Genomic DNA, 27,701 nt, shown 5'->3' with positions numbered 1-27,701 from the left:
AAGTTTGTGCAACACCCTGCATGCTCCCTGTTGGGAGCATGCAGGGTGTTGCACAAACTTCTCAAAGTCCGACGTTTAAAAAAAAAAGATAGCTTCTAAATGGCGTTACATACTCTGTAAAACTTTTCTCCAAAGCACTCGCCAATTGCTAACGAACGAGCGCCTTGATAGGTAGGGTGTGAAATGATAAAAATATACCTGCAAGTTTTGTTTAAATGCGTCGCACTCCCGCCCGGTACCTCCTGCCTAAGCTGACTGCCGGGTACCGCTGTTTTAAAAATACATGCCAATGAAAATGAAGTTTCATATTTTCACGTTCATGTGCACTCGGGAGCGCTGTAAACATTTCTGAAAGCAGTACGTACCTTGTAGCATGTTTTCGATGCACTCGTGCAGGCAGGGCTCATGCATCACCCATAACATTATTTTTCTGTGTCAATGTAATGACATAATCGCTCAGGTATAGCCCACCTGATAAATAATTTCCAACCATACTAGAAATTTAGCACAAGTAACCGCTGTGTTTTGCGTTGCAATAAGCCAACCACTGTGTTCCTATACATATGCACAAAACGAAACTTTTTTTTAGGCAGAGGAGGAGGATTTATTGACGGGAAAGGCAGAGAGGTTGGCCGGAAAAATGAATATCTGGCCTGCTACTCAAAATGAATGAATGAATGAATGAATGAATGAATGAATGAATGAATGAATGAATGAATGAATGAATGAATGAATGCTCCTCCCAATGAAGACCTTAGCTTCGGTTGGCAATGCCTCCGGGATGTTTCTGCTTCGACAACGGGCACTGTCGTTTTGCGAAGCGACATTCCCAGCGAAGAAAGGGCCTCGGAGTGGGTGAAATGTTACAGTGCTGCTGCGAACACATCATGCATCATCTGCAGCGCCCAAAAGGAGGGAAAATGTCAAAAGTAGGTCTGCATTGTTTACTCCGCGCTTTCTGCAGTTTGGCAACACATTAAAAAAAAATCTCTTTAGTAGTTCATGAAAATCCTCTAAGATAACAAACTGCCTGGCAATTTAATTATTGCTCTCTGCAAATTATTTTAGTCAACGTTAACTGTCCAATCCAAACCTGAACAGTTAGCTAGAATCTAAATGTGCTACCTAGAAAATTGAAGAAAGTGGTGTGTTATAGAATGAACATGTGTCCTTTGCAGAATGGTGTGTCACAAAGTTTGGAGGTGCCACCTCCATCACCTCAACAAGAACAAAAAATCCTCCAAGTGAACAACAAACTGCAAGGCAATGATCGACGTAAAGATAAAAAAAGTCAACTATAACACGCAGAAGAATGACGCATATCTGCGAAGAGACCCCCCGCTGTGTGCAGTGATCGAGTTGCACAATCATGCAACAGCAAGTGCAGCTGCTCTTCGCCTTCTGCGATGCAGTGAAGGCACAAAACAACTTTTCCATCAGTACTTTGCCGATGGACTTACCCCGGCTGATGCGATACGCCTTCACGAAGCATCTCTGTGTGTTGAAGGTGACACTGGAAGCCTGCTGAAACTTGCCAGTGGTGCACTTAACCCAAACAAAAGGGCTGCTTACCATATGTACAAGAGCTGGCGACAGGAGCATTACGACACAGTTTCCGAACCACTGGGGAGGCTGCAGGAGAAGATTCCTGAGTATGCTGAACAAGGTAAGAGAAAACAGGAGGAGGTCCTGAAATGCTCTGCTGCTTCGGGAAGTTTATTTCTGACCCTCCACAAGGGTTCCTTTATGTATATCACCCTGTGGCTAACAAGCAGCCATGTCAGTATGAAGGCTAAACCAATTTTGTAAGAGTTTCCAGTCCAGTTGCTTTGCTCAGTGACCACACCACAGCACGGGAGCGTCCATGCACAATGCTGCTAAACTAGCAATACAGCAGGACCTCTTGTCTCTCATCACTAAAAGCAGGCTGAGTTGTGATGTCCTCCAGCAGTCTCTTATTCTGTGCCACTTCAACACAAACTGGCGCACTCAGCACAAGTGCAGAGCTGAACTGAGAATCAATAATTATGGACACAACATTAGACCATATGAGAACAAGAGAGAAGGTCGTCACTTTTGCCAGGTTGTGTTGTTGTAAGAAGACACATACTTAAAGCTAAATGCATTATTACTGCCCTGGAAGAAGTGAAACAAGTTCAAATATGTGTCTCATTAGCCTACTGAATGTACTGATGAGGGTGGACAATAAACAGCAACAATGTAGTAAGCATGATCGCTTTCTCGATTGCGACACATAGATACTGCATAGCAATACCCCAGCTGGGAATTAAAAGCACCTATTAATAAATAAGAGAAAAATTTTCCAGCTCTCACCTTGTTTACACAAAGATGCCAAAAATGTTGCCTACCATAGTGCACCTTTAGCAATCTATTTAATGCCAAAAATTTATTCAGGCCTATAATGTCAGGAGATAGCTTTCTTTAACACAACAAGTTAGTGACAAATATTTGTTCTGTGCACTACAAAAGCAATATGCCCTAAACTTTTTCAGCCAATTATTAGAAATCTACAATGTAGCACATCCACCTAGCAGGCAGTGAGCATAAATATGTGAACAAGCATATCTGGCTTGCATGGCTGAAAGCCCGACTGAAAACGAGTCCTTTCATAAAATGCTAGGATGACCTAATACAGCATGAAAATTTTGTCAGTGAAGTGGCCAGAAAGTTTTAATGCATGAGGAATGTTTTTGATGCCAAAAATGCAGTCTTGATTATAGGTGATACAGCCATCACCTGAACAGAGGCCACGGAAATGGTAACTTTAAAAAATATTTGCGCTGGAAAGGAATATTGCATGGCCACCAAACTTAGAGAACATACAATACAAGCATGTTTTTGGTAAAAAAAAAGAAAAAAAAATTAGGAGTTAACAGTGGAGTATTTTTGGAGCACTTTGATAAAAACTTGCAATGGTGCTGATGACAATGTGTTGAGAGTTCTTTTAGTTTTATTTTGCACATTTAGCTGTCTTATTTTCCTGGTGAGATGAAAGTGGACAGCTAGTAGCGGTACAAAAAGTTAGATTATTCAGGCACCTAACCCTCTGTTCTATAGAACAAAAAATCTCACCTGACAATACCCATCTCTCATTTTATTGTCCTTCCTACCACACAAAAATATTTTGTTTTCATTGAAAATATGCTCTTCGTCCACATGACAGTAATCCATTGATGCAGGAAAACTTCAATTTGCTCTCAGTGTCTCATAAAGGTGATAATTTGTTTTGCAACACAAACTATGCTTTCATGTTATGCCATACCAAACCATCAAAACCCGCTTTTTATGCAGGAGTTGATGTGAAGGTGCACTCAGAGGGAGGGGCAGGAAGCTGGGCAGTTCTCCTGGTAACTCCAATCACGAGGCGTGCCCAGCTGCTTGAATAATCATCTGAAGTCATCTTCGTTGATTCCACGGCGTCATGTGACTCAACAAGAAGCAGCGTGACAGTTATGCTGACAGCGACATCAGCTGGTGCTGTACCCATAGCAGTCATTGTGCACAGCAGCCAGACTACTCAGGGCTACTCAGCTAGCTTCGAGCTCCTGAAGCACAACTACCCCTTTTGCTTTGGAGGCTGCGAGGTGGGCACAGGAAAATTGCAAATCATACTTACTGCATGTTGTTTGAAAGAATGCCAGGTAATTGCAGATTACACGAGTTAGGCAACATTGGTTCAGAATATGGGTCTGCTCCAGCCTGTACTTTCTGCAAGCTCCAAGAGGCACTTCTTAACAATATCAGTATTGGCTACAAGCCACGCCTACAACTTTTAAGCTTCAGCTGTTTGCTGCAAGAGGAGGTGTGACACTCTGCAAACCTCAAAATCTTGGACTTTTCATCTTGTTTGATAAAAAAAAAATCTGAGTTAATGCAAGCCCATACCAATGCTGCCTAAACTCCTGCTTGCCCAACCTGTCAGGTCAGTAGCAGTCCATTTCATTTAAAATTTGAGCCACAAATGAACAAGCTGTACAGCTGGAGTGTCTGACATGTGAACTACACTGTGTAAATGTCACCTCTACATTTAAATATCAAGCTGGATATAGATTATGCATGCACAGAGTTAGGACCCTTTCAGTAATGCCATCAAAACCGAAGTGAAAAATATCATCATAGCAACACAGGGTAATGTAGCAAGGTTATCTGGTTATCAACTTATCCGGCACCCGCATATATCTGTCATGGGAATGACTTAGCTGTTGCACAGCTGTCAGTATGTGGCTATTTCTTGTCTGCAGGCACCAGAGACTTTCATGACTGACAACAGTGCTGCTGAGAAAGCAGCAATTCTTGACAACTGGCCAGAAGCCAGGCAGCTCCTATGCCACTTTCATGTGGCACAGGCTGAGTGGCGGTGGCTGACGCTTGCCAAGCATGGTGTCAGCCCAAGTGAAAGGAAGTCATTGATGGCCATTTTTCAAAAGGTATGGAATTTATTCATAATCAGTGATCTAAAATTTGAATGCATACAGAAACAGCAGTGAGTGAATGATTCAGAAGAAAAAGTTTTATGGTTTTATGGGGGTTTAATGTCCCAAAGTGACTCAGACTACAAGGAACGCCACAGTGAAAGGCTCTGATAATTTCGGCCACCTGGGGTTCTTTAACATGCACTGACATTGCACAGTACACAGGCCTCTGGAATTTCGCCTCCATCTAAATTCGGCCACCGCGGCCGGGATCAAACCCACATCCGATGGTTCGGTCAGCAGCCAAGCACCGTAACCGGTGAGCCACAGCGGTGGCAAGGCCAGGTACTGTGCCACTGATACTACGTCACAGGACGATGTCTCACAAGTCGCATAGTGCATGCATGCTGTGCAGGCCTATGGTATTTGGTTGAAGAATGGGTGCTATAGCATGTCCAGTGCATGACAACACAGCCAATGCATTGACCACTTGTGTTTCAGTTTGTAGGCATCAAACACACACTAAGTAATTGCAAAAAGTACAGCCAAACACAGCAGAGCTTTTGCCTCTCAATTCAGCATATGAAAGATGCAATAAAAAAATTGTGGGGCTACTTATGCAGCACAGTAGCGGCAGCATAAGTATCAGCGACAAGCAAGCATAACAAAGACCATTTGCAACTGTGGCGAGAGACAATAATACTGTTCAGATAAGGAGCTGTACTACATAACCTCATGATCGTAGATAGCGGTATACAGTCGAGCCCACTTATAATGAACTTGACGGTCATGTGGATTGGGTTCGTTAAATCCAAAGTTTGTAGTCAGTGGACTTGCCCCATTACAGCTCAAAAATACAGCCAGAGAAAAGTGAAAGTTATTTCTTTAAAAGGTCTGCTGTGCATGCCTGTTTCTTCGAAGCAGACCCTATCAAACCGCTTTCTAAGCTCTCCAGAACGGTCATGTGCTCGTGGCCAAGCCCTAAGCAGCAGACGAGCTGTTTCAATGACGTGGTAATACCGTTAGTAAATGAGGCACTCACGGCAACTGGTGAAAGCCCTCGTCTCCAATCCTCAAAAACGTTGTCAGGGTGCAGCGACAAAGCTACTGCAGCGCATGAGCACTCATAATGTACAGTATACACGACCCTTCTGTAAAGCTCTCAAGTAACGCATAGAGCTCCAAATAAAGCTATAGCTTGCCGTGACTACTAGGGTCTTGAAGCAATCTTTCCACTAGAATACAGTCGAATAGGCCTATAAACTAGATGGGAAATAGCACCTTACCAAAAAACAATGGCTGCTACTTTCAATCATACGGCGCACACTGTTCGAGAGCTCTAAACAAGGGTGACACAAGCTATCTGCTGTCTACGAATTGCCTGGACGCGGCAGCCGCGCAGAGACAGCCGCGCAGTCAAGAGGTATGCCTACAAGGCATACCTCGTGACTGGTATTCAAGCTTCTCAAATCGCTGTTATTGACTAGGCACCGGCCATGTGCAGCAGTTTGCTTCCAACACTGCCCCTGTCTAGAGCTTACCATGCTTCTGTTTCCACTTTACATGCTTTACCCAACAGGCGTGCACGCAAGCACTGACTGACCCTGTAGCCTGTTGGAGCACACCTGGCCGGTAGTTTAAGTTTCAAATCCACTTTTTTATTTATTTATTTGGGGAGAGGAAGGGGGAGGGAGAGACAGCTACATTTTCTTTGGGAGATCACAGTAGCGGGGAGGCTGTGGGAGTGAGCTTACAGCGCCTCCTTGTTAGTTATAACAGAGTTATATAGCCAAGGTTGTTCGTTTTATCTAAGATGCAATGTCATAGCCCTAATAGATTTTTTGACGGTAGCTCTACCTCATTTGTAATAACTGTTAGTTATAACTGCAGTCGTTATAAGTGGGCTAGATTGTATTCATGATTTGTGAATTAATGGAAAACTTGAACAGATGGCTGGCATCAAATTATCCATAAAAACCAGCAAATCTGGAAAAGATAGCCTTGAAATGATTCAGTAGGCCTGTTAGGGTTATGTCTCCAGGTGCTGCAAAATGGCACAGTAGCAGGTGGAACTGATTCTTCGTCCTTCTGGTGTCAGCTTTTTTTTACACAATCCCACTGATGCCAAGGAAAGTCCTGAACATGCACTTGACTTTACACCTGTCTCACCATTCACGGCAAGTATGGACTCTGCCCAGAGAAGATGGCTGCTTTCTCTCAGGGTCCTAAGTGTAACACCAGGTAGCCCCAGCAGTGACCTGGAACAAAAAGTTTGTACATTTATGACAACCCTATGTGGCTCCATGCAGATGTCAATGCACTCCCTCCCAGTTCTGAAGAGTGGCCAGAATCTGGATCACAAATATGGCAATAAAATGACCCATAACAAGAGTTAAAATCTGCTGCCGTGCTTGTAACCAATTCAAGAAGTTGAATTTTGGTAACAGTGTTTCGTAGAGGTCTTGCAATCCTGCATGAATGCTTGCTCAATCATTGCCAAGGCCTTCATGAAACTTTTCCTAATGTGTGCCCAAAATTAACGCACCTGCTCGATCTTCCTGGGATCTGTAGACCAAATTGACAAACTCAATGTATGTTTGAATAATTGCAGCAATTTTGTTCTTGTTCATAATTGAGTGAAGTTTTTACTATTCCGTTGAAGCTATACTAGTGTTTCCTCCTGCTGCTGGACTGCAATACAGCAACCGCTCTTGAAATGGCAGCACCAGTGACGAAAATTTTGGACAGTGACTAATAATAAAGCTAAGCTCTTAGACTGCATGTAAATGTTTGGAATGCACTTCTTATAACTTGGTTCATAACTGAAATATGAAGTTTTTTTATGTACTACGCTAGTGTTTAAGTGCTTCTGATCGGCGCTATTCCTTTTTTTCTTTTTCTGGCAACCCTGCAGATCATGCACGCTGATAGTAGAGAGGCACTAGAGGCCACCAAGCAAGACCTTCGCTCCCAAAAGCACGAGGGCTTCATCACCCTCACTGAAGCGCTACTGGAGAAGGAAGAAGAATGGGTGCTGCTCTTCCGACTGTCAGCAAAGACACGGGGCCACAACACCAACAACTATTCAGAGGCCTCGATTAGGGTCCTGAAAGACATAATCCTGCATAGAACTAAAGCATTTAATGTTGTGGCCCTAGCTGAGTTCCTCTCAGTTGTGTGGGAAAAGTATTTCTTGCACAGAATACTTGACCATGCCCACTCACTGGGCACATGCTGCAATATGAGAGGCTTCTGAAGAAACTGCCAGAAGGTACCGAAAACAACATCAGGTGTGACGGAGATGGGCATTATGTCGCCCCAAGTGGCAGTCCAGAGAGCAAGTTTTACACGGTGTAGTCTGACATCGGCCTGTGCACCTGCAGCTCTGGACAGCAGGGTGCATTTTGTAAACACCAGGCACTCGTGCACAAAGTGTTTGGTGGGGTCTTCCCAAATGCACCTCTGCTGACTAGAGAAGGTCGCTACAACCTTGGAAAGCTTGCGCTCGGAGACAACTGCCCCGGCATTGATTTCTTCGAAGGCCTCCATGAGAAGACACAAGCGCTGCAAAATGCTGTGTGCGGCGAGGCTCCCACCGATGTTCTTGGAACACTCCCTCCACCTCAACAGCTGCAACTACCCAGTACAGCCCTCCAGAAAGTAGGGAAACCTCCAGTGCTCAACCACTGAACCAGGTTTGCTATGGCGCTATACATTTGCAAGCCAAATTACGGCAACTCTATGTTAGCCGGAGTCATTTTAAACCATAGTCATTGATGACAAGTGACTACCGTATTTTCTGGTGTATAAGACGCACCCGCCATATATGCAAGCTGTCATTAAAAAAGTTCGTATATAAGACTCACCAGTGTATAAGGCGCACCCCAGTTTACCCAGTTAGGCTAGTGAGGCTTAATTAAACCCGCTTGCGTGACCATCGCGATATGCACCGTACCTGTGAGAAATTCTTAACCAACGCTAAGTGATTGAAAAAGGCAACACCCACGTCATACCCGCCCACGTTTTAGCAAAAAAGAAAGAAAAAACGAATGAGCTCCCCATGAGTACATCTTGTCTTGGCTTGTCTTGACAATGGCGAGAAGTGCGATTGTCGCCATCTTTTGGCATTTCTCATTACTTTTGCTTGGGGCCTCCGAAACAGCCGCACGTTTGTGCTCCCGAAGATGTCATCCCTGCCGTTTCATGATAAAGTTCACCTAAAAAAAAGTTCCGCAAGGCGGTTCCGGTATTTAAGCCTTAACCGTGTTACAACCGCGTTACTGGTAGTGATATTTTTTCGGTGAAAAAAGCTTGAGCATGAACCCGAGTAATCTCTGAACTCGGAAGAAAAAAAAACGAAAAATTCGCATATAAGACGCACCCTTGTATAGGACGCACCAGCAAGATTTTTGAAAAAAAAGCCGCATCTTATATACTGGAAAATACGGTACATTTTTTGTGGTGGAGAATTTAAAATTCTGTGAAATCATAAAGAAAAATGTGCAACATTTTGCAGGAAACATAACACACAAAATAAATACACGTTTATTTCTAAAAAAACCCTTGTACTTCAAATGTACCTTCAGTAAAATAGCATGTGCTGGTTGTAGTTCACCATCAGGTAATACTTGGTATTCCCTCCACCTGAAGAATGGTGCTTGTTTGACACAATGTCTCCCAGTGACTGATTTATCTCTCTAAGTCTGCCATGGTGCACAATCCTACACATGCTGTTGTGACCATGCATGCAAGCCAGGCACAGCCGTGCATTAGTCTGGCCTCGGACTTCCCTCACTCATCAATGTAAAGCCTGGTACCATAGAAGATAAAAACCCAAGAATGGATGTTGAGCATTGTTCGAAACTAGAAACTTTTTGTCACTACCATTAATGCTTCTTTCGAAAGATGACAGTATCATGACTTTTCCTAGACAGGACTGTGAACACGTTGCCACTACAGCCGCCAAGCTCGACACGTTCACTTGCTTATGTATATGCAGAGGTCTAGCATGTCACAGCATCACCAAAACTGTGCAACAATAGGCTGGCTTTCATGGGAATTAAAAAAAAACAATCACATTTTTATCATTCTCTCGCTCCGATTGGTGTCTGCAATAACAAAAAACTAAATTGTGGTTACTAACAAGAATTCTGCAGAAATTCTTAATTATGAAATTTTCCCCCCAAAGCAAGCGGACCTAACAACAGTTCATGCATATTTTAGACCATGGAGGAAGTAAATTTAAATTTAGTGGAGAGGCCCAGATGCCACTGTTTGTGAAGCCACCCCACGATCAGACGATGTGCTTGCATCATCTGCATGGCTCATCATCCTCCTCTCACATGCCTCTCTGTTGCCCACAGCAGCAACAGCCTACACACGCCAAATGGCACGCTGCCTCTTAGCAACCATGATTCTGTAGCTACTAGCACCATAAAGAAGGTTTATGAATAATATTGTCACGAATATTACACAGCACACAGAGACACAAGAACTGCTCCAGTCTGCCGAGCGGTCCCCAGCAAGAAGACGAACCACTTCTTCTTCCTCGTCACAAGCGAGATGGCGAAGCACTTCTTCTTCGTCCACTTCTGAGCTGTATCATTGCTCCCTCCCCTGCAGCATCGCCTCGATGCGGGCCGCTTTCACAGAGGGGAAAATGGGTTAGACACGGAAAGTGAGACACAGCTATCACGACACACAACCGGCGGCACTCAGCGTCAAGTACAATCAGCAGGACGGTCGTGGTACGGCTTCATACGAACGACGTGCACAACATCCGGATGCGGTGGTCTGCGCGAAGGGCGGCCTGGGGTTGCCGGTGAAACTTCGTACGTCACGTCGCTAATGCGGCGGAGAACTCGGTAAGGTCCGAAGTATCGGCGCAGTAATTTTTCGGACAACCCACGGCGACGAACTGGTGTCCAAACCCACACGTGGTCGCCTGGTTCGTACGTAACAAATCGCCGTCCGAGATTGTAGCGGTCAGCGTCGGCGTGCTGTTGACGGTGTATTCGCTGCCTGGCCAGTTGACGTGCTTCTTCAGCCCGCTGAACGAAAGTGGCGACGTCAAGATCTGGCTCTAGGTCACACTGAGGGTCGACGGGCAACATGGCATCCAAAGAAGTAACAACTGGACGACCGAAGACAAGCTGGAAGGGCGTGAGCCGCGTTGTCTCTTGCAGGGCCGTATTGTAAGCGAACGTTACGTATGGGAGAATTTGGTCCCATGTTTTATGCTCCACATCCACATACATGGAGAGCATGTCGGCCAGGGTTCTGTTAAGGCGCTCTACCAAACCATTTGTCTGTGGGTGGTACGCTGTTGTACGCCTATGGCTGGTGTGGGTCAGATCTAGGACTGCCTGAGTCAAGCGGGCTGTGAAAGCAGCTCCACGGTCAGTAATTATAACCGCAGGAGCGCCATGACGCAGCACGATGTTGTGTACAAAAAACGTAGCCACTTCGACAGCAGTTCCGTTTGCAAGCGCCGTTGTCTCAGCGTACCGCGTCAAATAATCCGTCGCGACAGCAATCCAACGTTTTCCAGTGGATGACTTCGGGAAAGGGCCGAGTAGGTCCATTCCCACTTGTTGGAAAGGCGTCTTCAGAGGCGCTATGGGATGAAGAAATCCTGCGGGTTTGAAGGGAGGAGACTTACGGCGCTGGCAGTCGCGACAGGTTTTGACGTATGTCCGCACTGATGGAAGTAATCTTGGCCAGTAGTACCTCTGCCGAATCCTCGCTAAGGTACGACTGACCCCCAGGTGGCCGGCAGATGGTTCGTCGTGGCAAGCGCTCAAGATACCAGGTCGCAACTCGGACGGGACTACGAGCAGAAATGTTGCAGTGTTGCTCTCAAAGTTGCGCTTGTAGAGGACGCCGTTCTGCAGAGTGAAGGATTTGAGTCCACGAAGAAAAACACGAGGAATGCGGGGACCGTCGCAGCCTTCCAGGTATGCGATGAGCGGCGCTAACTCTGGGTCTTCCCTTTGAAGCTGCGCCATATCGGTTGCGCTAACAGCACCAAGGAAAGAGAAGTCTTCAGTGATTTCCGGGGAAGCAAGGTCCACTGGCGCGCGTGATAAACAATCCGCATCTTGGTGCTTCCGCCCCGACTTGTACACGACCGTTACGTCGTACTCCTGCAAACGGAGGCTCCACCTCGCCAACCGCCCAGATGGATCTTTGAGGCTGGCCAGCCAGCATAACGAGTGGTGATCACTGACAACGCGAAATGGTCTTCCGTATAGGTATGGGCGGAACTTACTGATGGCCCAGACTACCGCAAGACATTCTTTCTCAGTCGTTGAATAGTTGCATTCCGAGCGCGAAAGTGTACGGCTTGCGTATGCGATGACTCGTTCGGCGCCATCCTGCCACTGTACCAGGACCGCCCCAAGGCCTACGTTGCTAGCATCAGTGTGTATGTCAGTTGCTGCGGTGTCATCGAAATGGGCGAGTATCGGTGGACGTTGCAGGCGGTGGCGGAGCTCCACGAAAGCATCCTCTTGGTCGCTTCCCCACAAGAAGGGTGTGTCGTCTCTGGTCAGCGCTGTTAAGGGTTCAGCTATTTTGGAAAAATCTTGGACGAATCGTCGATAGTAAGAGCACAGTCCCAAAAAACGTCGAAGGGTCTTTTTGTCAGTGGGACGCGGGAAACTGGAGACAGCAGCGGTCTTGTCGGGATCTGGGAGAACACCGCGCGCGCTGACAACATGGCCGAGGAAACGAAGCTCCTCAAAACCGAAATAGCATTTCTCGGGCTTGATCGTAAGTTGCGCACATTGGAGCGCCCGGAGCACTGTGCGCAGCCGCTCCAAGTGTTGCTCGAAGGTGGGCGAGAAAATGACGACATCGTCCAGGTATACGAGGCACGTCTGCCACTTGAGCCCAGACAAGACAGTGTCCATCATGCGTTGGAAAGTGGCCGGCGCTGAGCATAGTCCAAACGGGAGCACCTTAAATTCGTATAGACCATCAGGCGTCACAAAAGCAGTTTTCTCGCGGTCTCGCTCGTCCACCTCTATCTGCCAGTAGCCGCTTTTGAGATCCAAGGAGGAAAAGAACCTGGCATCACGTAGTCTGTCGAGTGCATCGTCAATCCTGGGGAGCGGGTAAACGTCCTTTTTCGTCACGTTGTTCAGTTTGCGGTAATCGACACAAAATCTCAGGGTGTTGTCTTTCTTTTTTACGAGGACTACCGGTGACGCCCATGGACTTGTCGACGGTTGAATGACATCGTCGGCGAGCATTTCGTCCACTTGCCTTTTAATGGCTTCGCGTTCCGTCGAAGAAACGCGGTATGGGCGCTGGCATACGGGTGGTGTAGTCTCGTTGGTGATAATGCGATGCTTTGCGACAGGCGTACGACCGACCCTGGAGCTTGTGGCAAAACAACCCGCGAAGTCGGTTAGAAGCGCCGAGAGAAGCGCCTTCTGCTCAGGCGCCAAATCGGGATTGATTCTGACGGACGGAAGGACAGGGCATGGTGGGGCCTGGTCGTCAGGGCTTGTCTCCAGGGCGCACACTTGAGGCACCACAGCGAAGTCATGCAGGAAGGCGACAGCCGTGCCCTTGGCGAGGTGCTGCAACTCGTTGGCAAAATTTGTAAGGAGCACACTAGCACAACCGTCTTGTAGTTGGACGAGCCCGCGAGCGATGGCTACTCCTTTCTCGAGCAGCAGGGGTACGTGGCTATCAGCGACACCTTCGTAGTCGTGGAATAAATCATTCCTCACGAGAACTAGCACACTGGACCGGGGTGGCACCATTACGTCGTCGTCAACAAGTCGCAGAGCAGTGAAGCGTGAATCGTCTGTGTCAGTGCGTGCCACGGCCCGTTTCGTCGAGAACGTGACCCGTGATTCGTGGAGGTCAATGACAGCACCGTTCGTGTGGAGAAAGTCAAGACCGAGGATCAAGTCCCTCGAACACTCACGGAGGACTACAAACTCGCCGACGTACACAAAACCACGGATATCGACACGAGCTGTGCACCTGCCGGCAGGGATAATCAGGTGACCCCCAGCAGTGCGAATGCTAGGCCCCGACCACCCCGTCAATACTTTCTTCAGTTGTACGGCAAGGGCCAGGCACATGACAGAATAGTCGGCACCAGTATCCAGCAAAGCGGTCACGTCGATTCCGTCAATTTTGACGCACAAATCGGAGGTAGCGCGTCGGATGCTGTCGCTACTCGCTCCCGGAGAAACATCGTCGCGTGGTAGTGGCGCAGGAGGATCTTCACAAGTCCCGGCATCAGCGGCCTTGCCTCCAGAGGCCGCTGGAATCAGTTTTCCCGGCGTGGACTGGGAGAACGGCGTCCGGAGTAGCCTGCGGCTTGACGGGGGCTTGGAGAACGGTAGCGTCGCGGCGACGGTGATCGAGCCTCCTGGTGGCCTGACGTGATGTGGTTCTGGCGCGACGACAGATGGAATGCTATCTCCTGCGGTCGTTCCCCGTTCTGAGGGCACGGGTCGTCCGGCGCGAAACCACGCAGGCCCACGCGGCGGTATGGGCACGCCCTGTAGAGGTGACCCGCCTCGCCACAGTGATAGCAGAGGGGCCGACGATCCGGGGCACGCCACACTTCACTCTTTCGCGGCCGCTGATAGGCTGGCGGAGCGTCACCTCGAGGGGAGCTCGACGAGAGCACTGCTGGAGTCGCGGCAGTGACGTCGTACCCAGGGGCCTGGCGCAGGACGGACGCATACGTGGGCCTTGCATCAGGCTGGCGAGGAACCTCGGAAATCTGGTGCTGTTGTGCTGCCAGGCGCACCTCGTCCCGGATGACTTCGCTCAGTGGCGTGAAAGATGGCGTCTCGGACGGCGTACGGAAGGCCTGCAGTTCCTCTCTGACGACGGATCGGACCAGCTCGCGTAGAAAGGCCGCGTCGATACCGGGAGGCATGGAGATGGGATCAGGCCCGAAGGTGTTGACGTCGCGATTGTACTGGCGGGCTCGCTGTTCCAGCGTCTTCTCCATAGTTGCCGCCTCGGTGAGGAACTCTGCCACAGTGCTTGGTGGGCTGCGCACGAGTCCTGCGAAGAGCTCTTGCTTGACACCCCGCATGAGGTGGCGAAGCTTCTTGTCTTCTGTCATGTTGGGATCCGCGCGCTTAAAAAGGCGAGTCATGTCCTCGTAGTACATGCGTACACTCTCGTTGTGGCGCTGGTTGCGCGAGTGTAACGCAGCTTCTCCTCGCTCTCGACGGTCTGCATTCGGAAAAGTGGCTTTAAGATTGCGGCAGAAAGCTTCCCAGGACGTAAACGAAGCTTCATGATTTTCGAACCATGTCCGAGCCGACTCTTCAAGTGCAAAATAGACATTGTGGAGCTTACGGTTGTCACTCCAGCCGTTGTAACGGGCAACCCGTTCGAATATCTCGAGCCAATCCTCGGCGTCCTCGAACACGTCGCCATGAAACGACGGGGGTGTTCGTGGCTGATGACAGAGGATGTGCGCCGGGAGCGTGGTCTCAGTTGCCATGGCAGCTGGTGCCTCCGAAGGCCGGGGTTGCGTCGCCCTGGTTGCAGCCGGAAGGAGTCCAAATTCAGGGGACGCTCCACGGAGGCGGCGGCCGCGGCGCTGGTGAACTGGGGTGAGATCCGTATTGGTCGGTAGCCTACGCGGGTCTGGAAGCGTACCCCGCACCTCCACCAGATTTGTCACGAATATTACACAGCACACAGAGACACAAGAACTACTCCAGTCTGCCGAGCGGTCCCCAGCAAGAAGACGAACCACTTCTTCTTCCTCGTCACAAGCGAGATGGCGAAGCACTTCTTCTTCGTCCACTTCTGAGCTGTATCAATATGTTACTTCTACCACATATGCATCAGAAAACTTCGCTCATTTTTCGATGGAAGAAAGCTTAACAAACTGTGTCATGCCAGTATCTTTGACAAGTATCAGAATCACACAGCTCAGCTTCCTCTTTGCATGCAATAGATTATAACAATCAGCCCATGGGTAGGCAAACAGCAGCCTTTAAGCAAAAAACTGTTAGTTTATTTTGTGTGTGTTTCAGGAACTGGAGGAAGACCCTTTTGAAGCCCTCATAGACGCCTTTCGGCACCTAAAGGCTGAAGTTAACAACAACCAGACATGCATGAAGCACACAGCCAGACTTGCGAAAAAACTGAAAAGCCTTCCAAACAAGCAGAGCTTTGTCACAGCACTAATAAACATGTCAGCTGCAGTCTGCAGGGTTTCAAGGTGCCGAGGCAAGATAAGTGTGCAGCCAACAAGCATCGCAAGGAGACGACCTGGCCTGCACAAAGGCTCGAAACGTGTCCCACCAGGCAGGCCATCAAAGGCCAAGCGCAGTTATTCGCTGTGTCGCAGTGTGGCAGACAATGTCCCAGCTGCAAAGTGACTGTTGACTGCTACGTCAGTCTGAGTGTGCCTGTGCGTGTGTCACATATATTAGGAAATTGGAAATAGAAGCATGAACTAAAATCTGGAAAAGAAGAATGGGATGACGATAAGCATGACGTGTATTAATCCCAGAATAAAGAAAATGAAGAAGAAGTATTCGGTGAGGTGGGAAGAGTTGATTGGTGGAGAAGATTTGATTTGATTTGATTTATTGGGGTTTAACGTCCCAAAGCGACTCAAGCCACGCCGTAGTGAAGGGCTGCGGAAATTTCGACCACCTGGGGCTCTTTAACGTGCACTGACATCGCACAGCACACGGGCCTCTAGAATTTTGCCTCCATCGAGATTCGACCACCGCAGCCGTGATCGAAACCGCGTCTTTCGGGTCAGCAGCCGAGCGCCATAACCACTGAGACACCGCGGCGGGTATTGGTGGAGAAGAGAAGACGATGACGACAAAGGCAAGGATGACGTGTACCAACGACGAGGCTATAAAAGCGCGAGGGATAACGTGGCACGGGAGGGAAGAACAGAGAAGTGGAGGCTCCGGCGGGTCAGGAACACCTTAGCTGGAAGAGAGCAACACCGGCTACTGCTCCGGTGACCTCGACTTCTATGGCATCGCACCGTAGACTACCTGCCATTCCTAAGCTCGTTCCGGGGGTCAACGGCTGATGGAACCACTTGCTACGGCCAGGGGTGCCTCCAGCACTGTTGCCACCCATCCGGGTGGTGCCCTCCATGCGAACATCGCTAGCAACGCCTCCACGAGCACTTGGACCAGGAGCTCGTACGACGACGCCAACGCCGCCACCAGCGACGCCAGCCTGAGCACTTCGAACGCCGCCTCGACTCCAGCTATCTAGATGCCACTTATTGGACCCATGCAATGCATCAGCAGCACCGAACCGTGAGCACATACGCCAAACACTAGTAGACTGGCTGTTCCAGGGTCATGTGTAGTGGTAGTCTTTATGTTTTGTGTTAGCTTTGTTAGTTAGTTTTGTGTGCTAGGGTTTGTGTCGCGTAGAGTGGATTAAATGTGCGTCTGTGTAGGTACACTGTCGCCTAGTCCATTCTTTCGGCCCGAGCGTTCTCGGGGAGATCCGTGATAGTGTGCCCATGGCAGAATCGTGTATACTGAAACTATACGACAATATATATACGAGCGGGAAACAACAAAAACAACCTGCAGTGCGAGCTATATCTGGATCACGGATTAATCAAACCATCAAGCACATCCGCAGTAGCAAGCAACAGCGCCCTTCCGTACGCTTGTGCCCAGAGTCGAAGGTACTGGTACGCCCCACTGTGAACGAAGCTCCCAACATCCAACCTTTAAATTAGCTTATTTAAGGCCAGTGCTTCCACTCCTTCGTCTCCATCCTATCCGCGACTAAACGACTGCCACAGCTAGTGCTTCAACATCGTATTTGTGGCGTGCAAGTTCTGACTGTCGCACTTAGTTGGCACCCATTTTTGAAGAGGCACCGTATATTTTAAGTGTTTAACATCATAAGGGACGCTGCCCAGTTTGCAGGAAATTTAATGCGTTAGATTTTCACACGGCTGTGTTGGGTTTTCTGACAGGTTACCTTTTCGCTGGTTGGTTATCGCCGCAGCCTTGTCGCCAGACGCGTACACTTGAGTTGGACATGAACTGTGGTTCGAGGAACCTGTCGTGGCGTCCCGGCGATGACGCTCACATGCCGTTCGAAGCGAAAAACTACGCTTCGTTCCGGGCATCTCTTGTGGCGGGGCTCTTCGCTGCATGGAGGATGGAGTCCGCTGTGTGGGGCACATCGAGCCTACGTAGCTCGACTCGCTGATCGCAGTCGCCGAGGGTCAAACCGTGGTAAGCGTAAGTGCTTCATTAACTTCCATAGTATAACTTTGAAACAATAAAGAAGGAAATAAATTAATTTTGCAGCGAACTTAAACCGACACTGCAGAGGCTGCAGAGCGCCAATACGATTATACGATCGGATCGGATTGGATTGGATTGAATACAACGTCTGACTTGATGGCAATCACGATGTTGCTGCCGCGCCAATTTCGTGATCGATGGAAAACTGGCACTAATCGTAACCTATTTGTTCTACAATTTTGCGACCTATTTTATTTTATACTTATTTTACAAGATGCACTACTTTGCGTGCATTTTTTTAAAAAAATTGTTCCAAAACTGCTTGTGTTATTACTCCGCCAAATTGGGCAGACCTTGCTTTGTTGGTTGGCCTGTTGGTCGAAGATGGCTGCCTCCAGGGTGGAAGATGCATTTCTTAAAAATTTTTATGCGCATTGCTCAATGGCACATTGCTTGGCTGCATCTTCGCAGTCTTTCAGCAGCGATTTCTAGCAGTTCCCTTTGTAATATGACGAGGCGTTCCTTCTTAATGTGTGAAGTCAGCCCCCGCAAATGCTTTCGTTCTACAGGCGCTTCATCGCATAGGCATTGCGATTTCAGCCAACGTTTTTGGATCTAAAAACGTTGATTTCAGCGATACAGTCCGCCGCTGCTGGTCTGTCATTGCTTTATTTTTTACCCTCCAGTAGCAGACCTGTTGTGTGCTCTACTTCTGGTATTTGGTGACTTCTCATCACGACCTACTCTTCTCTGTATCCCTCATTAGATATCCACCGCAAAACACTACCGTCGTGATGTGGTGGCACGTAGTGGAAGCTGTGACGCCAAATAAGGTTTAGTGGACCATTGTCGAGGTGGATTAAATTTTGGTGTTGTTACATTGTCAGGACATGCTCAAGTGCCTAGCACGTGCATTGTGGTGAGATATTCGTACCGACTTCAAATTGGAGAACCGCAAAATGCTTTGGTCACCTTGTGCTGAAGAACGTGCTGTTTGGCTGGGTCGAATTTTTGCTGTGCTGTGGGCACGCAGTATGCAATACAAACCTCTTCTGGTTGTTTATCGCCAATTTATAAGCGTGTATGCTTTGACATCTTTGCCACTCATTAAACAAGTTGAAATGAGTTACCTGTCTGTGTTGCACATGTGCCTTCCCACTGTAGTTTTTCCTAACACTGGCACACTATGCATTCGACCAAATAAATGTTAGTGTACCAACCTCAAGAATGCGCACTTCACGAGAATCAAGTGTGTGTTAACTAAACACACACTTGATTCTCGTGAAGTGCACATTCTTCATGAACAGTATTATTATTTCGTGACTAAACTATGAACACTACAGATAGCAAAAACTTTCCTTGTTAAAGGGCATATGGGGTACTCATGCAAGCTGTCATACTAAAGGCTGTGGCTATCCCATCTTTCAGCACAAGTTATAGGAAACACACAAAACTGCAATATTTCAGTATTGCGAGCTCAAAATAAAATTTTGGCTCATAACAGCTCATGACAAATGCAATAACAGGAGGACTGACATGTCCAGATGTGAGTTGCAGGTAGTGTAAGGTCTGCTGAGGGGTGTGTTCAGAGTTCACTTTGAAGCTAAGTAGTTGCATTATATTTCAATTCCTAACAGGCAACCTGTGATGAAGCCTACTGCGTTGATTGCAGTGCCGCAGCACAGCCTAGCGAGAGGGGCAAGCATTTTGTAGGTGCACCTGTGGTGCTTTTCCATGCCACCTGCTCGCTTTTATAGGCATGAGCATGTGTGCTCTGTTGAAGCCACATGTAATGTATGCCAGCTGACTGCGCTAAGATGAGAGCATCTAGGCAAGGGATGTTTTCAGCCAAACATACATATCTAATCATTCATAATGTGGTTGCTGCCAAAGCAGCTGACAGCAGCAGGCTTTAGATGCACATTTAAACAATCTACAAAAGGCGGCAACGATACTGACGTTATACCTTCGTCAGCAGGGCCTAAATATTTCAACCGAGAAGTGTTCCCTCGTGGCGTTCACGCGAAAAAAAATGACAAGTTACCCCATTTATATTAATGGCAACGCCATTCCCTATGAGAAAAACCATCGCTTCCTTGGCGTTGTTATCGATAGGAACCTCTCGTGGAGTCCCCATCTTTACGACATGCGAAAGAAACTGACAGCGATTGTTCATATTCTCTCCTTCCTCGGGGGAAAGTCCTGGGGTGCATCTGTACGCTCGATGCTTCAACTGTACCGTTCGCTGTTCCTGGGATACATGCGGTATAGCTTTCCCATTTTAAACAATATCAGAAAGACAAACCTTCAGACACTTCAAAGTGTTCAAGCGCAAGCTCTACGAATCTGCCTTGGGCTACCTAAATGTGCCTCAACGGCAGCCACTATTCTTGTCGCTGGGGAGCATCCTGTTACTTCATACATTGCTGTTGAAACCATGAGAACACACATTCGGCACCTCACGCGAGTTCCGAGTCATCATCTTGCAGCTCTTCCCGTACTCAGACCACATACTGCATTTGCAAATGTAATTCAAGCTCACCGTGCCTATCTTCCTTCGCAGTTCGCCCACCCATCAAGATCATGCTCACCCGTATGGAGTCTCCATGAACCCCGGGTGCACCTATCTATTCCTGGAATTAATAAGAAATCTGATTTATCATTGCCTGCTCTCAAGCAACTGACACTGCATCATTTGCATTTTAACCATAAACACCGCATACATGTCTACACAGATGGCTCAGTAACTTCAACAAGCTCTGCTGGGTCTGTGGTGATACCGGCCAGGTCTATTTTAATGAAGGTGAGGACTACCTATCTCACCTCTTCAACTGGTGCAGAACTAGCTGCCCTACGGGCTGCAGTTCAGTTCATTAGTCAGGAATCTGCAGATGACTGGACAGTTTTCACCGACTCTAAAGCAGCCCTTCAAGGCCTGCAAACTGCACTACGCCGTGGGTCACACGAACAACTCGTTGCCGAAATCCGCAAGCTCTACCATGACGCCACATTGAAAGGACATAACATAATTTTCCAGTGGCTGCCGGGCCACTGCGGCATTCATGGCAATCACCAGGCTGACGAAGCTGCCCGTTCTGCCCACAATGATGGAATCCCCGTTAATATCCCCGTTACGAGAGCTGACGCAGCGTGTGGGCTTCGTTCTTTGAGGCTGGAGCTCACACTTTCGGCGTGGAACTCTGGTGAGTTGTGCAACCGTCGCCTCAGGACTTTGGACCCTGGACTGCGCCTCCGTCTTCCGTGTAATGTAGCGCGTCGTGAAGCAACACTACTGTGTCGTCTATGGCTCGGTGTTGCCTTCACGAATAAGTATGCTTTCCGGATCGCGATGGCCGACAGCCCTTCTTGTGTGAACTGCGCCTGTGATGAGACAATCACCCATATCTTGTGTGAGTGCCCTGCCTTTGTAGCCGAAAGACATAAGCTGCGATGTGCTTTGGACCGCCTGGACCCTCGCCCTTTCACAGAGGCCAAGATCCTCGGTCAGTGGCCACAACAGTCAACTGCCATCAAGGCTTACAAGGCACTCTTTCGCTTTTTGAGAGCGACTGCCTTAATTGACAGACTGTGATTATTTCCCGTTACTTCTCTCTTTCCTCTTTAATTCCCCTCATTCCCTTCCCCTGTGCAGGGTAGCCAACCGGAATCCTTTCTGGTTAACATCCCTGCCTTTCCCTCTCTCTCTCTCTCTCTCTCTAAACAATCTTCCTTTTTCATGAGATGTGTCACCTTACAGGGAGGGCGTGAAAACTCGTTGCCACCCATAAAAATTTGTTGAAAACAAATGCACGTTGGTGACACAGGCGCGGTCTGATTCCACAAGGTGCCAACTATGCCTGCAAAGTGGCAAGAACCACCATCTGTTGCCTGCGCCTGTCTTTAACATGAACTGCACTAGCACCAATGAAGGTTTGTTTCCAACCTGTGAAGCAGCTCAAGGAGGCGAGATGCACGTGCACAGAGCGGCCATGTGAAACAGATGGATTGCAGTGCTGCCTGGGCACTGGGCCCATGAACGCAACGATGACGAGTGTTAAATCCTGAATGCACCCATTTCACCAAAGCGGTGGCCTTGTGGTAAAGCATCCGCATCACATTCGGGAGTTGCGGGGTTCCATTCCCAGTGCCGCCGGGTACCCACCGGTTTCTTTGATGGGTACAAGATTTCCCCTGGCCTGGTGCTCAGCGCATGTGGGCTGAGATGCGTGGTAAAAGGGTCTAGGCCACAGCTGCCTTGACGGATCAGAGATATGTTCCCCCTTCAAGCAACCCTAAATCCGCCTCGTGTGGTAGAAGCCCGACTTGTGGCCCTTTTCTCATGAATGTGACGAAGTTCTCTGCCTTTGACAAAGTTTGCTTTGTACCTGTCTTCAAGCCCACAGTGACGGGATCTGAAGGCGCAGGCTCCTTTCCCAAGCAATGCAACCCTAGGAAGCCGAGCACCAGGCCGGGGCATGACTTGCACCCATTTTGAGAAAACTGGTGGGTACCCAGCCGGCAGCAGGGGTTGAACCTACCACCTCCCAAAGCCGAGGCGGGTGCTCTGCCACGAGGCCACGGCCGCATCAACCACAAAATAATGCTAGCTAAGCTCAAGCACTGGGGTTTCTGCGGGCAGTTTCTTGGCATAATTCAGTCTTACTTGAGTTCTCGATTGCAACAAGTAAAAATAAACAATGACTTATCTGATACTAGGCACATCGTTTCAGATGTACTGCAAGGTAGTATCTTGGGGCCATTGCTGTTTATTCTCTATGTTGACATTGTCTGTATTAGTAGACTTCCAATTTTCGTCATTTATGCTGACGACACCACTTTAGAGCTGCACAGTTGCCCTATCTCAAAAAACAAGGCACAAAATGTTTGCAGTTGCTCCTAGAATGGTCTGAAAATAATTTATTAAATATAAACACTGCCAAAACGAAGGCTGTGCTTTTCAGGCCTTGTAATAAGTTGACAAATATGCCACCACTCTATTTAAGGATCGGTTAGTCACTTTATAGAAACAGTCCCTACGGTAAAAAGCTTTGGTGCTATTTTTAATGAAAACTTGAACTGGAATGATCACATTGATGTGGTGGTGAACAAGCTTTCAAATGTTGTCGGTATTTTGTGTCGACTGAAATCTTTCATGCCGAAGATTAAGAAAATGTTGTACAGTGCGTTGTTTTCTTCTGTTGTAAATTATTGCTTTTTGGTATGGGGTGCCACGTCTTTTACGAATATTAACCGCTTGTATCTCCTTCAAAAGAAAGCTTTTCGAAATGTAATGAATGCTCCTCGGCTAGAACACTCCGAACCGATTTTCAATGAACTTAGACTTATACGTTTGCCACAGCTGTTTGAAACTTTACTTCTACGGCAGTATAAAGCCCGTGTTGATAAAACTAATTGTCCAACGCTAAAGCTGTCAGCCTTGCAATGCGGAGAACAAAAATACCCTACGTGAGCGACATTAAAATGGTATGTACCAAGGATACCAACAAATTATGGTTGTCAAATGTTGAGCTGCACTCTCCCATGGCATTTAAGTAAGGAGTCCAAAATGATTAACACCTAATACCAGATTTGTTATTTCTGTTTCTTTTGTTTTCTAAAAGTGCCATGTTATGTACGACTGCAATGCCTCTGTAGGGTGTGTCGGCCTCATCAAGCTTTTCCATTGGCTTTTTGTCGGCACACCCAACATCGTCATGATGTTAAATAAAATAATTCTGATTTCAAGTGTTTGTCAATGCAACTTTCAAGTCACCTCCAAAAGTAAATTATTGAGGTCGCTTAATTATTTTCATAAAGCAGTTAAAAGTATAAGAATAATTGCAGTATAGGTATTTGGAAGAAATTCCTCACCAATATTAATTACGATGATTTTTATGCATCAACGCAGCATCATGAAGAGTGCTTCACTGTTTCAAGCTTTGTGCTCAGCGTTAGTATGCAATGACACACTACTTCATAGTTGTGCAAGTAGCTTCTTTATACAGTCATTGCTATATGGACATCAAATGCTCTCCTCGCTACTTTTGCTCTTCTGTGTTCACCTTCTCTGTCATTGGTCTCCTTGCCATGTCCGCTTGGTTTAACTAATTGAATGAAACCTTAAACGTGAATGGGCCTGTGTGGTAATGCAGCGGCAAAACCATTCTGTTGCACGAACCAGGATATAGGTTTGATTCCTGGTCTCACGTACATATTTGCATACATTTTTGCCCCCATCCTTTTTTGATATCTCTGTTCTTTGTGTTTCAGCAAATATTCCCTATCCCTTTTATTTCCGCTGGTCACAGCCCAGCCATAGCTTAAGATAGCACATATAGCAATTGCTGCTGCAGGCATACATATTTTCCTACACTTTAACAACAACAGACTTGACTCCATTTTAGGGTGTTACATTAGGGACTGGGATTGACAAGATAGAGGACATTGCGGCAGGCACAAAAGTGTGATGGGCAGAATATGGCGGCAATATGGTATGGCTACGATAGTGGTACAGATTTCTCTTGCAGACTAAGTATGAAAATCCCAGTCTGCACATAATTTTAAAGCACACCGAACAACTCCAGGTGAGAACATTGAGAGCAGCATAAACTGCATTGACTCTCTAAGCTTGCTGAAAGCACTCCACTCCAAAAAATTCAGTAAAATTGTTATTAGAAGATACCAAGCACCATACAGTAACAGCCACAACAAATGGAAAACAATAAAATTATGCTGGGTCCCGAGCCAAGTCAGCATATGCAGTAGCAAAAGAGCTGAAGGGAGTGCTGCATGAGCATATGATGAGAAACTAGAAAAAGTAAATATTCCGCATAGATTGCTTGAAGCTGGTGGATAGTAAGCTACAAAAGAACTAGCGGACCACTTCAGATAATGCAATCAACAATAAGGTACACCTGGTAAAGCAGAATCTCGGGCAAATCAAAGTCACGTCGAAACCAAAGAATGCTTTATTGAACTTATGCCACCTCACATCAGACGTATGCGCCTTACACATAACTTCAGGCCACCGTGGTGGCTCAGTGGCTATGGTGCTCGGCTGCTGACCCGAAAGACGCAGTTTCCATACTGGTCGCAGCGGTCACATTTCGATGGAGGCTAAATTCTAGAGGCCCGTGTACTGTGCTATGTCAGTGCACGTTAAAGAACCCCAGGTGGTCGAAATTATTCCCGAGACCTCCACTACGGCGTCCCTCATAGCGCGAGTCGCTTTGGGATGTTAAACCCCACGAACCACAACCCACATAACTTCATGCTAATAAAACAAGGAAAACCTGTTTGTGAATTAAATGCAAAATTGGTTACGGTAAGACATTTTTTATGCAGAAAGCCCAAAGAAGTAAAAAAAAAGCTTTTTACAATTTCTACATAAAAATATCTGTTTGAATCTTAATTTACTGTTAGCAAAGATTGCCACAGCAGATTTACAGTGAGTAAAGTTCCTAAAAGAAGGAAATATCATAAACAAACTGCAGCACATTAAAAGCTAATGGTCTCTGACCGCAGCAACCACTTTTCAACCCTGTGCTTGGCACATGGATAGCCTTAGTTTCTAATGCTCCATAAATCCAAAAACACACATGCTTAACACGAATCCAAGGTGCTGCGCTGCACCATGCCTCATTGCCTGCTCTGCACTGGCATGTTTCACCCCATAATTTCAATATATGCCAGTCAGGCTCTGCATACATTTAGAGTGTATGTGTCTGTTAAGACATTTTTAATTAAAAAAACACATACTCTGTGTGTGTGTGTGTGTGTGTGTACGTGAATAAACAGCTCTTGTCAGAGCTGCCTGTCGATGAGAGGGCACCGGGGTGAAAGCAGTTCGCTTTTGAACTGCGCGCTGAATATTAGGGAAGTTCTTCTTGCAGTTTTTTCAGTACACCGACAATGGTGCTGCAGAGTTTCGTTGCCATACATTGCAGATGTATGCGGTATTATTTGGTGGGTTTACAAGACTGTTAGGGAGTCACCACGAGCGTGTAGTATGCTTTTCAATAGAGAGTCTGCTATCATCTGTGTATGCAGGCTTCATGAGGTGGAAAACTGAGTGTAGTACTCCCAGAACAGTGCCTTCACTTCACTGCTGTGTGCAGCTGGGGCATCAGCACTTTAAACTGGGCAATTGTGCTCGTGCTCGGTGCCTCAGCTCTTGACAGCATAAAGAGAATGAGGCTAAGCAAACGAAAGTGTCATTCTTTTTTGGTGCTTTTGTTCATCTTCTTGGCCTCAACTTGCACTTACGGCGTCTCTCATAGCCTTAGTCGCTTTGGGACGTTAAACCCCATCAACAAACAAACAAACAAACAAACTTAGTGTTGCGTCAGCTCGCCACCTTGTTCGAGTCAGCAAGGTGACATCGCTTTCACGGCACAGCAACCTGCCAGAGAGAAGCAAAACAAAAATTTAAGATCTCACTTACATTTCGTACCACCTCTATAAGAAAACTGTAGCTGTGCTCACCGTTGACGCCGGTTTTGTGGCCGCGATACTCGGCCGAAGAAATCTCGAGCCTTCGGGTGCTCTGGACGTGCGCGCCGGGCTCACCGTTGACGCCGGTTTTGTGGCCGCGATACTCGGCCGAAGAAATCTCGAGCCTTCGGGTGCTCCGGACGTGCGCGCCGGGCTCACCGTTGACGCCGGTTTTGTGGCCGCGATACTCGGCCGAAGAAATCTCGAGCCTTCGGGTGCTCCGGACGTGCGCGCCGGGTTTCGACAAGCGCGCCCAGCCAAGGAGCGCCGGCGGCTGGCGTAGAGATGGCGCTACGCACGCAGGCGATTTATATAGTGCATTGCTCGGAGTAAGCGTTCATGAAGAAAAATATTTTAATAGCGAAGCGTTTTAGTTTATACACTACACTACATACTCGAAGAAACATAAGCGCGTAGTGCGTTTTGTTTTCTTACTATTTTTGTTTAGAGTGACGTAACCGGAACTTCCGCTGCTGCACTTTCGGGTGTTCGGAAAGACGCAGCGGCGTGCTAGCGGTGCGCATTACTCGAGTCGCTTCGTGCGCGCAGCGGAGCCTTGCTCCTCGCGCGCCCCCGGGACGGGGTGACTATTGAGTGTTTGTGTATCTGCTAGAGGACGACGTGAATAAACGTCTCCTTTGTGAACTTGGAGGCCTATTTCTTTGCGGCGAATCGCTCTCCTCCCAGCGGAGGTTGAGTGCGCTGCATCGGTGTCCCAGTGTGTGTGTGGTGACGGCTGATCGGGGCCCTTGGCTCGCGCGAAGCTCGAACCCGCGGTGGGTGGTGGCCTGTGTCCACGTAGAAACCCACAACTGGCGCCCAACGTGCTAAGTCATTGGCGCTTACGCCTTTGATGGCACATTAGCCGAGCAGGTCGCCTTGCCGATCACGCTTGCGCACCATGTCTACCACCCCCAGCGGGGCACTCGACAGCTACATGTCGGCTCCCTACGGAGTTGTAGCGTCGTTTGATCCGCTGGCTGCTGTTCCTTCGAATAGCTAGGCACCGTGGTTGGCCGCGGCCCCCATTGGGGTTTACGGCGACACAACCCAAAATGTCGACCACGCGGCTCCCATTTAAGCTGTATCGGGAGCACCCTGCGGTGCATCCGCTGGTCACATGCCTCAGCTGTGCACGCTTTCCGCCCAGTGCGAAAGCAGTTCGTGTCACGCTGCCGCAACCGGCAGTTTCGAACAGCATCAGCCGTGCACCGCGAGCAGTCAATTCTGCTCTGGGAACGGCGAGGCGCTGGACCGGTTCCCTGTGGAAACCGCGCCGCTCATCGAACTAGGAGCCTTGCCTCCCTCGTTCGTGCAGCACGCCCAAGCCTCCACTGAGTTAGGGGCGCAGTCGCTGAGGCCGGGGCTCCATTGAGCCAGATGCGGAGAAACTTTGAGCCATACTCGAATTTCCCGCGCCCAAGGACGTACGCGGCCTGCGCCGTGGTGTGGGAATGGCCAACTATTATCGTCCTGTGCCCGCGTGCAGGCACCCTTGACCGAGCTCTTGGGAAGACTGCCGCGT

The 27,701-nt window shown here is 48.1% G+C and overlaps 1 long non-coding RNA gene and 1 pseudogene across 5 annotated transcripts; one reads left to right on the top strand and one right to left on the bottom strand.

Annotated features, from left to right (window-relative positions):
* Window positions 1-115: 115 nt before the first annotated feature.
* Window positions 116-16,956, top strand: LOC149345352 (uncharacterized; annotated as a pseudogene). Its single transcript, XR_016283275.1, has 5 exons — window positions 116-1,666; window positions 3,313-3,605; window positions 4,263-4,448; window positions 7,348-8,128; window positions 15,467-16,956. The product of XR_016283275.1 is annotated as an uncharacterized LOC149345352 (transcript).
* On the bottom strand, window positions 125-26,448 carry LOC149345351 (uncharacterized). Of its 4 annotated transcripts, none has more exons than XR_016283276.1 (3): window positions 17,412-17,825; window positions 6,603-6,691; window positions 125-1,657 (listed from the first exon to the last, which is right to left on the bottom strand). It is a non-coding gene; the product is annotated as an uncharacterized LOC149345351 (long non-coding RNA). The 4 variants fall into 4 exon arrangements; XR_016283279.1 differs by having other exon boundaries at window positions 125-1,632; window positions 17,412-17,824; XR_016283278.1 differs by lacking the exons at window positions 125-1,657; window positions 17,412-17,825 and adding exons at window positions 26,017-26,084; window positions 26,252-26,448 and having other exon boundaries at window positions 6,114-6,691.
* Between the last annotated feature and the right edge of the window lie 1,253 nt (window positions 26,449-27,701).

The sequence above is a fragment of the Amblyomma mixtum genome, chromosome 5 (genome assembly GCF_055824585.1).
Source record: "Amblyomma mixtum isolate Tamu chromosome 5, ASM5582458v1, whole genome shotgun sequence".
In the NCBI taxonomy this organism is placed as follows: Eukaryota; Metazoa; Arthropoda; class Arachnida; order Ixodida; family Ixodidae; genus Amblyomma; species Amblyomma mixtum.
The sequence above is the reverse complement of the archived record's forward strand: the minus strand, read 5'-3'. Positions and strand labels throughout refer to the sequence as shown.